This window comes from Onychomys torridus, chromosome 9 (genome assembly GCF_903995425.1).
Source record: "Onychomys torridus chromosome 9, mOncTor1.1, whole genome shotgun sequence".
NCBI lineage: Eukaryota > Metazoa > Chordata > Mammalia > Rodentia > Cricetidae > Onychomys > Onychomys torridus.
Window position 1 is genome coordinate 8,529,952 of NC_050451.1, and position 16,716 is coordinate 8,546,667.

Genomic DNA, 16,716 nt, shown 5'->3' on the forward strand with positions numbered 1-16,716 from the left:
CAGCTTTTTAAAGATGGATTCTAGAGGATCAAACTCTAGTCCTCATGCTTACAAAGCAAATGATTTCCTGACTGAGCTATTTCCCTAATTGTGTTCTTGTTTTCTATATGTGGATGTGCATGGTATCTTCGGGTTTCTATAGCTGTGAAGAGACACCAGGACCATGGCAACTTTTGTAAAGGAAAACACTTAACTGGAGCTGGCTTACAGTTTTCGAGGTTTACTCCATTATCATTATGGCAGGAAGCTTGATGGCATATAGGCAGACGTGGTGCTGGAGAAGGAATGGAGAGTTCTACATCTGGATTTGCAGGCAGCAGGAAGTGAAATCCTACCCCCAGTGACACACCTCCTCCAACAAGGCCACACCTCCTCATAGTACCACTCTCTATGAGTCTGTGGGGGCCATTTTATTTCAAACCACCACACATGGTAAGAATATTCACAATAACACTCAACTAAGAATGCCCCCATGTCCTTCTGTTGGTGAATGGATTATAAACAACAGTACATATTTACAATGGAATATCACTTACTATTGAAAGGGAGCAAACATCGGGTACACAGGGCACATGGGTACACATGGCACATATGCTGAGTGAAAAGAGCCAGACTTATTAAAAAGACTCATGCTCTGATTTTATGATAATCAGGAACCAGCACACTACAGGGGCAACAAACTGACCAATGTTTCCCAGGCTGAGGCTACATGAATTAGGTACCCAGAGCCACGAGGGAAATTTTGTAAGTGATGACACTTTTCTATAACTTGATTCACTGTCTAAATTTGTCAGATTCAAAGAACTGTACGTACATGGGAAAGAAATGCATTTTACTTTGTGCAAATTATACTTCAGGTTAAAAAGTGTGTGCTGGTTTGGAGGATAAGTTATTTGCTCCATCAACCTCTACACTCCCACTCTACCCAGCAGTTTACCCCTCTGACTTCCTCTTCCTTCCTTCCGACGTTCCAGCTGCCTGGGTTCCCTTGCTGTTTCTTGAGTGTGTTAGAATTGTCTGTGAATGTGGCTCTGCACATGTGTGCTCCTCTGCTTGGAGCAGCTTCCATTCCCCTTACTTCCTTAGAGTCTTTACTCCAACGCCTGTCAGTCACTGATGACCAAGTCAGCCTCAGGCCTCGCTTGCGTGAGCATCTCATAGACGGCTTTAGGTTGGCTGTGTCTCATTCACTGATAACCAAGTCAGCCTCAGGATTTGCTTGCATGAACATCTCATACACCACTTTAGGTTGGCTGTGTCTCATTCACTGATAACCAAGCGAACCTCAGGATTTGCTTGCATGAACATCTCATAGACGGCTTTAGGTTGGCTGTGTCTCATTCACTGATAACCAAGTCAGCCTCAGGATTTGCTTGCATGAACATCTCATACACCACTTTAGGTTGGCTGTGTCTCATTCACTGATAACCAAGCGAACCTCAGGATTTGCTTGCATGAACATCTCATAGACGGCTTTAGGTTGGCTGTGTCTCATTCATTGATAACCAAGTCAGCCTCAGGATTTGCTTGCATGAACATCTCATAGACCACTTTAGGTTGGCTGTATGTCTCACTCAGGGTGGGCTCTCCATATACTTTGCTTTTAGCATCTTGCCTGGGTGTAGACTGAAGGAGCAGCAGTTACCTACCCTAAGGGCTATACTTTTGGTCTTGGCAAGAGCACAAGATGACAAGTCCTTGCACTATTGTGTATGAAGCCTTTGATTGTCACATCAAAAAGCATCCTATTGGTTACAGCAGGTCAAGCCACGGGGTATACCTCACTGTGGGGTGGCATAGTGAATATAAATATAGTCCCTTATAGCTCCCACTATCCCTTTCCCTGATTGCTAAATCCTTATTGCCTAGCATATTGTTTCCTAACCCTCCTCTGCTTTCTTCTTTTTCCTCCACATGTGTGACTTTATCCTCATTGTACATTTCATTTATTAATCTTATTTACTTTCTGTTTTCTTTGCTGGAGTGAGCTTCACCAGAGCAGTGACATTCCATCTGTTCTGTTCCTTCCAGTATCTCCACTGCCTTGAAAAAACTCGATAAATATTTGGCTAAGTGATTGAATAGGACCATGCTAAGAATTTATTGGGGTGATCTGTGAGCCGTATTTAACATGCAATCCTGTACGTGGGAAGTGTGCAATAATTGGTGGCTGTTATACTCTGGAATGAATGCTCTTGGAAGAACAGGGGATTCAGCTATGTGTATGATGGTGATGCTTGCATGATAAATCTTTGAAGCTAAATCTTTAGTTACAGTCTCAGAGATAAGGCCTTAAGGTCTCAGGGAGGCCATCATTTGCCTGGAATCAGAAGCTCTCTGAGTTTGCTCTGACCCACAGCACGCATGCTTTCTCCAGCTCTTTCATGCCAGGTATCAGGCACTAATTTCTTGTCCAAGTTGGAAGAATCAATGGCATAACAAACCCAGCTCTTTGGCAGAGAGAAGACTTAATTTTAACCCCAAATACCCTCTAAGATTCCTTGGGGGCCAGGTGCAGTACAGGACATCTAAAATACCAAAAGCTGCCTCTTTCTGCCCTTAGTACCATAGCCCGTGTGCGTGGAGACCTCAGGGGCAGCTTTCTGCTCACCCGGAAGGAATCAGAGCCTGGCGATGAATGGCTGGGCTTGCAGACAGAGAAGGTCACACACACACACACACACACACACACACACACACACACACACACTCAGGAGCTGCATGGCTCCTCCCGGTGAAGAGAGAAGGAGAGAGACACAGGGGAAGGCATGATGGATGGGATAACAGACAATCTGTGAGAGTCATTGCATTTGGTCAGTGACCCCTCATGGTTGGCATTGGGTTGGAGGAGCTGGACTGTGCTCAGATGTGGAATTCAAAAGGATGAAGTTGACCTTGAGTGTCAGACTCTGGCTTGGTAAAAACAAAGGGCCTGAGTTGAACCCTCTCACTGCCTAGTGCATGCTTTGCTCTGTCCCTCGGAGCCTTTGCTTATCTGTTGGCCCCATTCCAGGCTTTTAATCCTAACTCTTCTCTGCGACCCCAGTGCTCAGCAGGGTGTTCTGCCCCAGCAATATCAGCAATTCTTTGTCAAGTGAAGAATTTATGGTAAAGACACTATAGGCCAGGCACTGGCCAGCTTCTGGTCTCCATTAGTTTGTTGGACCCTCTCACCTTCCCTGCAGAAGTGGCAGTTCTTACCCACTGGGGAGGCAGAGCTGCATTATAGGCCTGGACTCCGATCCACTGAGTTACCATCCTCCTGGAACCGACAAGCACATCTGGTCTTCTCTTTATTACTTCGGGTTATTTGGCTCTGAAAGTCTCTCTGCTTTGAATCTTTCTTTTCTGTCCTGTAAAGTGGGAACTACAAGTTTTACTGGTTCTCCAAAGAAAACAGTTGTGAACATCGTGTGTGTGTGTGTGTGTGTGTGTGTGTGTGTGTGTGTGAGAGAGAGAGAGAGAGAGAGAGAGAGAGAGAGAGAGAGAGAGATTATATATATCCAAAATGTCATTGATAGCATTGTTTTACACGGGAGCCAGTGTCAGTCAATAAAGAAGGGGGATTGTAATAGAAGTGAGACAATCGAGTTTAGAGAGAATTCCATATACTGATCATTTCAAGTACACAAATGTGTAAAGAACATGCTAAAACAAACCATAGGAAGGAGCGCAGCTTGTTAACAGACATATGGAAAACTACTAAAACCTTACTTGTAATCAAAGCCATGCAAATTAAAGCAGGGTGGCATGTTTCACCACTCAGTTGAGGAACACCCAGTACCAGTGAGATGTTGGCAGAGTGAAGCATTGTCTGTTCTTCTGAACCCTGTAGAGACATCCCAGGGGAGGGACCTTCATATGTAGTCAATCTATGGACCATAGAAAAAGTTTGTTCCCTTTGACTTGGAAATTCTATTTCTAGGAATATCTCTTAAGAAATTACCCAATACCACAAAACATTTTCTGTATAAAGTTGTTCAACAGCTTTAAAAAGGGGGTTGTCTGAGTAGTATGAAGCTAAGGAAACGGTGCTATTGTTGAGTGACATATCCTGAAGCTGTCCCTTGAAGACTTGACGTCAGATGAACATACCATATAGAAGGGAATAAAAAGGTGAAATACCTACCGCCTTTATTGTTGTGTTACAACAGGGGAAGTTCTAGAGGGACATTTGCACAGAAGTAAATTTAGAAAGAACTAAAGCCAAAAGGGCCACTGAGGTTTGTGTGTTTGTAGAAGGAAAGTGGCATCTTAAACACTGTCATTTTAGGAAACGTGTACTCTTTTTGTAACGGGGTTGACAGTGTAGTGGCCACAATAACCTAAGAGTGGGAGAGGACCCAGATGCTTCAGAGCAGGGGTGAGCACCCTGCAAAGTGGCTCCACAGGCTGCCCGTCTTCAATAGTGCTTCCATCTGAATTGTTTTGTGGATTTAATAAGCCACACTAGAAAATAACCTCTGCATTGCATTTTCTTTGTATGTGAAATGGTGTTTTATTTCATGTTTAGTTATTTATCACATCTATTTTTCCTAAGAAGTAAGCTGAACATTTTTTCATTCTGCTTACAAACTCAGGAGGAAGTTTTATAAAAACCGTGATCAATTACCTCCCACTTTTTAGAGATAATGACTATTAAGAGTTCATTTACTATCTGTCCATGTTTCCCCACATCTAGGTGTTATTTAATTATTGCTTATCCTTTTTAGAAAAAGCAAATGTTGCTTAAAAGTATACACTTTCTTTCTTTTTCATTTGAAATATATGGTAGACATTTTTTGTGTATGTTATGTAGAATTTTTAGAATACTGTTTACTTTCATATATTGCTGGTGAGAATGTAAATTGGAATAGATATTTTGGAAGGCACCTTAACAGTGTCTATTATGATTTAAAAAATTCACACCATTCCTTCATAAACATCCCTGTAAAGAGCTAGCTAGCTCAGTGTTCACTTGGCAGTAGGTGTTGCAGCCCAAGCTGGCCTTTTGGTTTATGACAAATTAAGAGAAGTATGGCTCTCATGTGCCAGACTTCCAGGGGATGGTTATGGAAGCTGCCTGGGAGCCAGCCTGATGTAGGTGAGGCATCATGGGTTGATGGGAGCCCTAGTGACACTGGGTGACCAGGACATGTTCAAGTGTAACGCTTGAATCTGAATCCAGACACTGTACTTTCAGTTAGAATTGAGAAGGGACAGCCTGTATGTCAAGCACCCATCATGTGAAAGTGTTTTACATTGCTTTATTTAAGAGCAGGTACCAGTCAGGTGGGGCTTCAATCAAATCATAGTTCATTACTTACCAGGTCCTGTGATAATCCTTGACAAGTTCCTTCCCACCTCTGAGCCTCTAATTTCTCTCTTGTACCACAGGAATGCTAACTAGCTGCCCTTAGTGTTAGAGAGATCTCTGAGCAGAATACCACAATACTGTTTCCATAGTGAATGATTAATAAAAGTAGGAACAATCATTTCTATTGTTATCAATGAATCCTGGTACTCACTACAGGCTCCAAATTCATATAAAGAAATAGAGCAGTTGTACATCTTAAGAACTAACTTGGGTTCTTTAGTCTAGCCAAATTTGGGTATAGACTATATTATATTCTTCTTGCACCTTTGGTCTCTGAATCATGTCCATCTCTATTGTGCATTGGTAAAAGGAGCTGTTTGGCAAGGTGGTGATCTCTTTGCCACTGCACAGACCCAAATAGGGACTCTTAAGTCTGGTAGAAGTTATAAATATAATTGTTGTTTTTAAAAGTAATCTGTTTCAAGATTTATTTATTTTACTTTATGCATATAGATGTTTTGCTTGCATGCATGCAGATGTGCCGTATATGTGTCTGTTGGATCCTCTGAAACTGGAGTTATGGATGGTTGTGAACTACCATGTTTGTGCTAGAAATTGAACCCGGGTCCTCTGCAAGAGCAGCAAGTGCTCTTCAGCACTGAGCTATGTCTCCAGCACCCCATGCTGAAACTTTTCAGTGTGCTTCTTGTCATCTACATGGAAGGTGACTGTTCAGTGTCCTCAGGACCATTACTGAAGATGATCTCCTCCCTCTGGTGCACATTCTTCAAACTCCAGTGAATATGTTGGCTGTACACACTTGTGTTAGTTTCTTGGCTCTCTGCTCTCGTTATCTAGTCTTGGGTTATTTTCTAATAGCTTTGTTGCATGTATTGAAGACAAGTACTGTGCTTTCTCCTGTGGTGGAATTGTGTTCCCCAAAATAATGTGCACCCTAATAAATTTATCTGGGGTCAGAGAACAGAACAGCCACTAGATACAGAGACTAGAAAATGGTGGCACACATGCCTTTTATCCTAGCATTCCAGAGGCAGAAATCCCTCTGGATCTCTGTGAGTTCAAGGCCACATTGGAAACAGCCAGGCATGGTTACTCACACCTTTAATCCCAGGAAGTGATGGCAGAAAGCAGAAAGGTATTTAAGGCGTGAGGACCAGGAACTAGAGTTGTTTAAGCTTTTAGGCTTTGAGCACCACAGTTCAGCTGAGATTCATTCTGGATGAGGACTGAGAGACTTCCAGTCTGAGGAAACAGGATCAGCTGAGGAATTGGTGAGGCGAGGAAACTGTGGCTTGTTCTGCTTCTCTGATTTTCCAGAATTCACCCCAATAACTGGCCTCAGGTTTGATTTTACTATTAAGTCCATTTAAGATTCATGCTACATTCTCCAGCTTGATTTGGGGCTCAAGGTTTATTTTATTTATTTATTTATTTATTTATTTATTTATTTATTTATTTATTTATTTATTTTTCTGATTCTAGAAAAGTTTTATTTTTTTTTTCTGTCCCTGTGAAAATTTTCATTGGTAACTTAATGGGGGAGATAAATTAAATCTATAGATTGCCTAAAGTAGTAGGGATGTTTTAATATTAATTCTTCCCAGCCCATGACCACGAACATGAGACTCTCTCCCTCCCAGCCCTCTTCTTTCCTCACTCTCTTCCTCCTTTTTCAGTTCCTTTCATTAATGTCTTATATTTTTTATTGCAGAGATAATTCACTTCCTTGGTTAAATATATTCCCTAGATATTTTATTGCAAAGGAGCTAGGAAAAACCAGTTGTACATATATAGAATAAGATGATTCTGACCATCTCACTATATAACAAATCAACTCCAAATGAGTAAATGACCTAAAGCTATAAAAATGCCAGGAATGAAAATAGACACATTTCAAGACACTTGGAGTAAAGGTTTCTTAGCATAACCCACAAAGCATAGACAACAAAAGGAAAATTAGACATAGGAGATTCTAAAACAGCTAAGTAAGTGTCTGCAGAGCAAAGCAAACAAAGTGAACAGACAGCCTGCAGCATGGGTTAAAATATTTACCAAGTGCTCATTTGATCAGGGATTAAGACCCAGAACACATAGAAGCTCAAACAACAATAACAACATCATCATCAACAACAACAGCAACACCCAATCTTATTGAAAAATGAGCATTTCTTAAAAGATTTGCAAATTGACAAGGTATGTATTAAAATATGCTCAATATCACCAAATATTAGAGAGATATTAATAATAATGCAACGAGATATCATCTCACCCCAGTTAGAATGGCTGTTGTCAAAAAGGTAAAATTACAACTGCTGGCCATGATGCAGAATATGGAAGCTCTTATACATTGCTGGTGGGGTGTAAATGAATACAATTACAGAAAAGCATAGGTAGGTTCTTTAAAGTGCTGAAGGGAGACTTCTCATGCAACTCAGCAATCCTGCTCCTGAGTACATATCCAAGGAAGTATAGAGGACCTGCAGTCCTGTGCCTATTGTAGCCCAGGCACAGTGCCAAGACAGCAAATCAACTGAGCTGTCCATCAATGGATAAGTAAATAAGATGTGATGTATATGAATATTACTTAGCCATAAAAGAATAAAACATATGTCATTTGTGGCAACATGTAATGTGAGTACATTGTATGAAGTAAATGAAGTTATATATAGGGATACAAATACTACATGTTCCCACTCATTTGCGGAGGCCAAAAAAGGTCAGTTGCATAGAATAAGAAGGTAGGATAGTGATCAGTAGAGACTAGGAAGGGTTGGTAGAGGCTAGAGAGAAGCTAGCGAGTCCCAAGTACAGATAGATTGGGAAAATTAATTCTCGTGCCCTATAGTACAGAAGGGAAACTGTTGGTTCTAAATCTTGATAGATCTCAAGATAAATAGAAGAATCTGAAGGTTTCTGTTCTGCAGACATGATCAATGTTTGAGGAAATGGAATTGCACCAAATTATCATTAGGTACTCCACATGAATAGACTTATAAATATTATGAGCCAATTTAACTTAAAAATAAAAAGGATTACATGGCAACAGGGTTCTTTGGCTGATAAAATCATAAAAGTTTAATTTAAACTGTTAATCAGGATCTTAATGGTTGACTATCACAGTGTGCTTCTCATCTGTGTGCACAACAATTTGTTAGAAGGTTTGGAAACTGCTTCCTGAGCTAGTGGGATTGCTAAGTCTTTCTCCCCAGAATGTCATGTAAACCCAGGTTTTCTCAGAACATATCCTGTTCTAGAGGCTTGCTGCTGGCCTTTTCAGCTTTGGGTGTTTTGAGTTTGCAGCTTGTGGTTGGAGTACCCTATGGAGTGGCCCAGCATCACCCTGCCCTTGTGTCCATGAGGCAATGCTGTGCCCTCAGCACACCACAGTGTTGTGGTCTCCCTCTTGTGCTTCTCAGGAGAGGGCTTTGGGATGGGCAGCACACCTACAGACTTCCATGGAGCACTTGTCTTGTCCAATCTGGACACCTTGGAGAAAGAGGTCTATCCATTCCAGGTTAATGGCTGGCATCTTGGAAGCTAGAATGTCTTCTGGTCCCAACTTTAAAAAAAATAAACTTAAAAAATACAACTATCTGTTCTCATGCATTTGTAAGATAGAATCTGATGGAAGTGAAGCCCTTTGTTTACGTTTCCCCAAAGGTTATCCTTGCTGAGCTATAGTGCAATATCTTAACCTTGAGATTATTGCTCATGACATCAAGATGCAGATTGCCATCACCACTGGAATCCTTTCTGCTGCCCATTTGGAGCTACACGCTCCTTTCCTTTCCTACCATACCCCCTCTTAAACTCTGTCAACCACTAACTTCATTTTCCATAATCTGTCATTTTAAGAATGTTCTAGGAATGGAATACAGCAGTGGTTCTCAATTTTCCTAATGCTGCAACCCTTTAATATAGTTCCTCATGTTGTGGTGACCCCTAACCATAAAACTATTTTTTTGTTGCTACATCATAACTGTATTTTGCTGGATTATAGGAAAGAAATAAAGTATCGTAATTAAAGTAGCAGCTATCAATATGTGTACCTCAAAGGAACCCTACAGAACTGAGAACATTCCATGAAAATAGCACACCAATTGGCAACTTCGGGGTATGACTACGTCCAACCCAAGTCATACATCTTCTCCTGGCGAGCATATCCAGTATGTGTGGGGAACCATTAATCAATTCAATTTTATTGTCTTTGTTAGACACCAAATATTACCGATTGGATTACTTACCAAATTCACATACATCTGATATCAACTAGAGCCAACTAGAAGCGTGTATATTTTCACCCCATGGCTGTTGTGCATTATCGTAAAATATTAGAGCGGACACAAGCTCTTTTGAAAGTTCCCATCTGAACATCCTATTCTCTACAGATGTTCCAGGATTGTACTTTGAACTGCGTACATGTGAATGGCATCATATATCAATTATTCTTATAATTATATAAAATATACTGTCAACACGTCTTTTTATCTCATAATGACTTACATCGATTTCCCTCAGAGATCAGCGCAATATGTATACCAGATTTCTATACAAGTTGTGTATAGGAAGCAGATCATAACTTTATCGAAATCTATATGCTCTTCAGATATTTTACTCGACAGCTCCTTGTCGGGTGTTAATTGGACAATTTGTTCCTGCGAGTGGAGGGGAACACCTTTTCATTAACGCAACCTGCAACATACATCGAGCAATATCGTTTGATGCACGTTCCATATCGTTCCCATCATCTCTAATACAATCGCCTTCCTTTGTCTTCCCGCATGATCTGACGCTGAGGATCTCGGTGTCCCATGCCATTTGATACAAGGCATCTCCGCAAGGACTTTGTCTCAGCCTGTGTCTTTTTCAACCTTCCGCATGAGCTTAAGGTATTATTTTTGTTTTTTGGTCCATTTCTGCATCAGTATCTTAATTTGATGCTATATCTTTTTTTAGGTATCCCAAAATATATTCCCTATTCACTTTACGAATTAAAAATAGTTTCTATAGTGCTCCAAAGAAGCACAGAGAACAAATACACTTGCCAATTTGAAATAAGAAAGCCACACTTTGTATTTATGCAACCAAATCGCCCTTTTTCGGGAGCCCCCAGCAATCACCCCTCGACTCAAGGATACAATTAGCTAGCTGAACGGCGGAGCACCCAAGTCTGGACCAGATCTTGACATTGGTATGCATTAGCTTGTTTGAACCTTAGGCGACACAACACAGCGCCCTCACTGACTAAGATGACAAGACCCACATTTAACGATACCCAGAGTAATATAATGTGTATATCTCCCCAGGTAGATGCACATTTATCATCTGAGAACAGAATAAGGAGGGGGCTGAGGGAAGGTGGCCGGGTGGGCAGCGAGGGGGAAGACGGAACCCATGCTGATTATATAAAATCAAATACACATAATAATATAACCAATAAATTAAAAAAAGTTCTTTGTTTATAATAATTGTCTGCTGCGAGTCCATATGATTACTTAGAGTTCATTTTACACAGCCTAGACCTGCTATAAGTCATCTTCGTACTTTGCTTCTGTTCTTACTTACTCGGCTTGTCGTTCAAGAAACCTCCAGAACCGTTTCTCCACACACGCCCCTCAAGGTTGATCCTTCATCATTCCCGTCTTCCATTGGGTCGTTTCACTCGTTTAACTTATAAATTATCACCGTCCCTTACTATTATGTTAATCAGATGATAATTCTTCTCATGAAGTGAGACTTTTAGTCTTAACACAAGCTGCCTAGAAAACTCCCTGCAATGCTTCCAGCCCGCTATTGAACATCTACTGGCAGACTCTAGCCCACCCATAGCACTCCACATTTACTGCGAAATTTAGCCACCACATACATGCCACTGATGTACATGTTTTGAAACCCAGTAGGTGGGCGTTCTCACTCTATTTTGTCTATAATTTTTTTCTTTAGTTCTTCTGGTTCTTTCATGTTTCTGAGTAAAATTTAGATCAATCTTTTTTATTTATTTTTATTATTAAGAGATTTTCTATTCATTTTACATACCAACCACAGATTCTCCCGTCCTCTCTCCTCCTGCCCGCCAGCCTTTCCCCCCATTCCCACCTCCTCCAAGGCAAAGTCTCCCATTGGGAGTCAGCAGAGCCTGGTACATTCAGTTGAGACAGGTCCAAGCCCCTCCTTCCTGCACCAAGGCTGCACAAAGTGTCTCGCCATAGGCACTATGTTCCAAAAAGCCAGCTCATGCACTAAGGACAGGTCCCGATCCCACTGCCTAGGGTCCCCCAAAATAGTGCAAGCTAAACAACTATCTCTCTTATCCAGAGGGCCTAGTCCAGTCCCATGGGGGCTCCTCAGCTATTGGTCCACAGTTCATGTGTTTCCACTATAATCTTGTCTGTATCTGGAAATAATAATCTTGTTGAGGTTTTGGTAGGCACTATCTTAAACCTCTGTGTCAATTTGGATAGAATTTACATTTTAATATATTAGATCTCCCATCTACAAACATTATGCTATGCCTTTCTGTTTTTTTAAATCACCTTTAATTTCTTTTATCAACATCATGTACCATCCAGTATACAAGTTCTGTCTTCCTTCCCTCCTTTCCTCCCTCCCCCCTTTCCTTCCCTTCCTTCATCCCTCAATTGCAGATGACAATTCATTCATCAAAGGGGGTATATTTTAAGACCCCCAGTGGATGCATGAAATTGCAGGTACATGTTTTCCCTCTGCAAACATACCCATAAACAAGTTAATTTACAAGTTAGAATATTTCCTTTCTTTTTTAATTGATACTTTTTATTTATTTTTTCTTTTTAATTATAATTTTTCAAAATTTATTTTCTTGTTTTTATATTCTAACCAAAGTTTCCCCTCCCTCCTCTCTTCCCAGACCCCCTCCCCTCCCCCTTCCCTGTCCAGTGTTTTTCCACTGTTTCTCTTCAGATTCAGGCAGGTATCCCATGGATATATGGCAGTCATGTCATGGTATATCAGGCACCTCCTTCTCCAGCAAGGTTGGATGAGGCAATCCAGCAGGAGGAATGGGTCCCCAAATCAGACAGCGGTCAGAGACATCCCCACTCTCACAGCCAGAGTTGCACGTAAAGACCAAGTCACACAACTGTTGCATGTGCAGAGGCCTAGGTCAGTCCCACGCAGGCTCCCTGGTGCTCGCTTCAGTCTCTGTGAGCCCCATGAGTCTAGCTGTTCCTTCCTTTTAACTGCACATTTAGTGACTTTTCCATTGCTTGAAGCATGTATCCTGTACTGTAATATGCATTGTATCAGTTAAGTTGTCATGTCCTGTTCAAGCTTAACCAAGAAGCTGGCGTTGGAAGTGAGGCTGCCTAGTCCCATTTCAGACGTAAGCATGCTTGTCTCAAAGTGTCCTCCAGTGTTTGCCTGGGGATGTATTGGCTCCCCTAACTCTGGCAGGAAGGAGAGAACAGCAAAACAGCCCAACAGGAAAAAACACCATCCCTGAAAACAGCCAGAAGGCAAGCCATTTCCAACAGAGGTACATAGTTTATCCTAGGACACAAAAATGCCTGCAGCAGGAGAGGCTGAAAGGTGCGAAGTCCGGCCTTGGAGGGAAAGCTTCATGGAGACTTACTCCTCAACCTCCCAGTGGGTTTTTGCTGGCTGTCACTTGTGCCTAATTTGATGATGTCATCTCCATCTGCTGCATCTGTTCCTTTACTTGGAAGCCTTCCCCAAAGAGATGCTCTGCTCTGCTGGGGCTCTCTGTGGGAAACACCTGCTGGCTGCCTTAGAGGGTCTTGCTGGGGTAGATTTCTGCAGGATGTTTTGAGCACCCGATCTGAAGAGCATGCTCTCTCTTTCTCCGTCTCTGTCACTAAAGTTTCACTTTAGCTTGCCTACTTAATAAATTCACTCATTCCAAACCCAAACCTGGCTACCATAGACTGTTCTCCGGATGGTACAGAGTTGCAGGGCTATAACTTTTGTAGTTTGAAGTATGGAAACAAATAGCGCAGGTTTATTGTTTTCTTAATAGTTTAACTGGTAGAAGAGTCATTCTTACCAGGGATATTAGCAACCTGTGCATACCTTTTTTTCTTTCCTTATTAAATTGAGAATGTTTGCCTGAAGGACACCCTTTAAAGCTTCTCTTTGGCCGAGGCCAGTCATCCAAATGAGTGATCATGTCTTTTAGGGCCATCCTTAAGTAAGACAAAGGTGACTTGAACACAGTCCTGCAGATACCATGACAGCTGGGCTGATGGCCACTAAGTGATTAATGGGGGAGGGTATGCTAGGCAGAGGGATGATTCATATCCCAAGTGGAGTGGAGAGGACTGGTATGAGATCTCACCTGCTTGCTCAAAACCCAAAAACAATGCATAATTGAAAACTTATGAATTGTTAATCGATGGTATGTTTTACCTAGTAGTTTTGGATTATGGTTGATGATAGTCAATTATAAACCATGCAAAGTGAAACTACAAGGAGGGAGTGTCACTGTTTCATATACAACTACAATTGATTTTTGTGTGTAGATCTAATACCAAGTGACCTTCTGAAATTACTTTCATAACGTCTTGTGATTTTTCTTCACACTCATCCCACTCATAAATAGGAACAGTTTAACTTTTTCTCCTGGCCAAGCTACATGACTTTCATTTCAAAATTGTCTTTAGCTTAATTACCTGCCTGAAATTCTGGCCACAAAAAAGAGTGGCCAGAATATATATTCTCATGTTGTTCTCTACTGAATGAGAACAAATGAGAGGAGGTGTTCACTTTTATTTCATCATACTGTGATGTGAGCAGCAGCTTCATTACAGGCCATTTTACAAGTTGATGAAGTCCCCTTTGCTCCATTTTATGGGCGGTTTTAAACTCACGAATGGATACTGAAGTTTGTAAAATGCCCTTTCTTATTGATGGGCACTATTGTGTGATTTGTTTCCTTTTTTTTTTTTTTTATTAAATTTGTGTTTTAATTTTACACATCAGCCATGGGTTCCCCTGTCCAACCCCTTCCTGCCCCTGCCCCCACCTTCTCCTCCTCCCCTCCCCTCCCCTCCCCTCCCCTCCCCTCCATTCCCATGTCCTCCAGGACCAAGACACCCCTGGGGACTCATTTAAACCTGGTGGATTCAGTACAGGCAGGTCCAGTCCCCTCTTTCCAGGCTGAGCAAAGTATTCCTGTGTAAGCCCAAGGTTCTAAACAGCCAGCTCATGCACTAAGGACAGGTCCCAGTCCCACAGCCCGGATGCCTCCCAAAAGTTCAAGCTATTCAGTTGTCTCACTTATCCAGAGAGCCTGATCCAGCTGGGGGCTCCACAGCCTTTGGTTCATAATTCATGTGCTTCCATTCGTTTGGCTATTTGTCCCTGTGCCTCTCCAATCTTGGTCTCAACAATTCACACTCTTACAGTCCCTCCTCTTTCTCGACCATTGGACTCCTGGAGCTCCACCTGGGGCCTGGCTGAGGATCTCTGCATCCACTTCCATCAGTTATTGGATGAGAGTTCCAGCACAACCATTAGGGTGTTTGGCCATCTGATCACCAGACTAGGTCAGATCAGGCTTTCTCTCGACTATTGCCAGCAGTCTACAGAGGATGTATCATTGTGGATTTCTGGGGAACCTCTCCAGCACTCTGCCTATTCCTGTTCTCATGTGGTCATCATTTATCATGGTCTGTTATTCCTTGTTCTCCCTTTCTGTTCTTGATCCAGCTGGGATCTCCTGTTCCCCTAAGCTTTCTTTCCCTCAAACCTTGCCCTTCATTACTCCCACTATTGTCCAAGTTGTTCATGTAGATCTCATCCATTTCTCTGTCATTGGGCGATCCCTGTGTCTTTCCTAGGGTCCCGTTTTCTAGGTAGCCTCCCTGGAGTTGTGTAGCAGTCTAGTCATCTTTGTTTTACATCTAGTATCCTCCTATGAGTGAATAAATACCATGTTTGTCCTTCTGAGTCTGGGTTACCTCACTCAGGATGATTTTTTTCTAGATCCATCCATTTGCATGAAAACCTCATGATGTCATTGTTTTTCTCTGCTGAGTAGTACTCCATTGTGTATATGTACCATATTTTCTTTATCCATTCTTCAGTTGAAGGGCATCTAGGTTGTTTCCAGGTTCTGGCTATTACACACAATGCTGATATGAGCATAGCTGAGCAAATGCCCTTGTGGTAAGATTGAGCATTCCTTGGGTATATGCCCAAGAGTGCTATAGCTGGGTCTTGGGGGAGATGGATTCCCACTTTTCTAAGGAAGTGCCATATTGATTTCCAAAGTGGCTGTACAAGCTTGCATTCCCACCAGCAGTGGAGGAGAGTTCCCCTTGCTCCACATCCTCTTCAGCATAAGCTGTCTTCTGTGTTTTTGATCTTAGCCATTCTGACAGGTGTAAGGTGGTATCTCAGAGTCATTTTGATTTGCATTTCCTGCATAATTAGGTATGTTGAGCAATTCCTTAAATGTCTTTCAGCCATTCGAACTTCCTCTGTTGAGAATTCTCTGTTTAGTTCTATAGCCCATAATACTCAACTTCATATGGAAAAACAAAAACCCCAGGATAGCCAAAAGAATCCTGTACAATAAAACAACTTCTGGAGGCATCACGATCCCCGACCTCAAGCTCTACTATAGAGCTACCATAATAAAAACAGCTTGGTACTGGCATAAAAACCAACATGTAGACCAATGGAATCGAATTGAAGACCCTGACATTAACCCACACACCTATGGACATATAATTTTTGACAAAGAAGTGAAAAATGTACAATGGAAAAAAGAAAGCATCTTCAACAAATGGTGCTGGCATAACTGGATATCAATGTGTAGAAGGCTGCAAATAGATCCATATCTGTCACCGTGCACAAAACTTAAGTCTGAGTGGATCAAAGACCTCAACATAAATCCAGTTACTCTGAACCTGATAGAAGAGAAAGTAGGAAGTAGTCTTGAACGCATTAGCACCAGAGATCACTTTCTAAATATAACACCAGTAGCACAGACACTGAGAGAAACAATCAATCAATGGGACCTGTTGAAACTGAGAAGCTTTTGTAGAGCAAAGGACATGGTCAACAAGACAAAGCGACAGCCTACAGAATGGGAAAAGATCTTCACTAACCCCACATCTGACAGAGGGCTGATATCCATACTATATAAAGAACTCAAGAAATTAGACATCAAAATACCCAAAAGTCCAATTGTTTCCTTCTTTAGCTTCTCAATATGTTGGAGCACATTACTCGATTTTCAAAATGGAATCATCTTTGCATCCCTGGCATAAGGGTTACATTACCATTATGACTTTTTGCATATTATTGAATTTTACTTGATAATATTTTGCTAAAAGTTTATTCATCTGTATTTGTTAGGATTTAATTTTCTTTTCTTTTAAATCTTATCCTCATCT

At 41.6% G+C, this 16,716-nt stretch overlaps 1 protein-coding gene across 1 annotated transcript in view; it reads left to right on the forward strand.

Annotated features, from left to right (window-relative positions):
* Window positions 1–16,716, forward strand: part of Grid1 (glutamate ionotropic receptor delta type subunit 1) — a 712,681-nt gene that overhangs the window by 236,231 nt on the left and 459,734 nt on the right. The window lies entirely within an intron of this gene.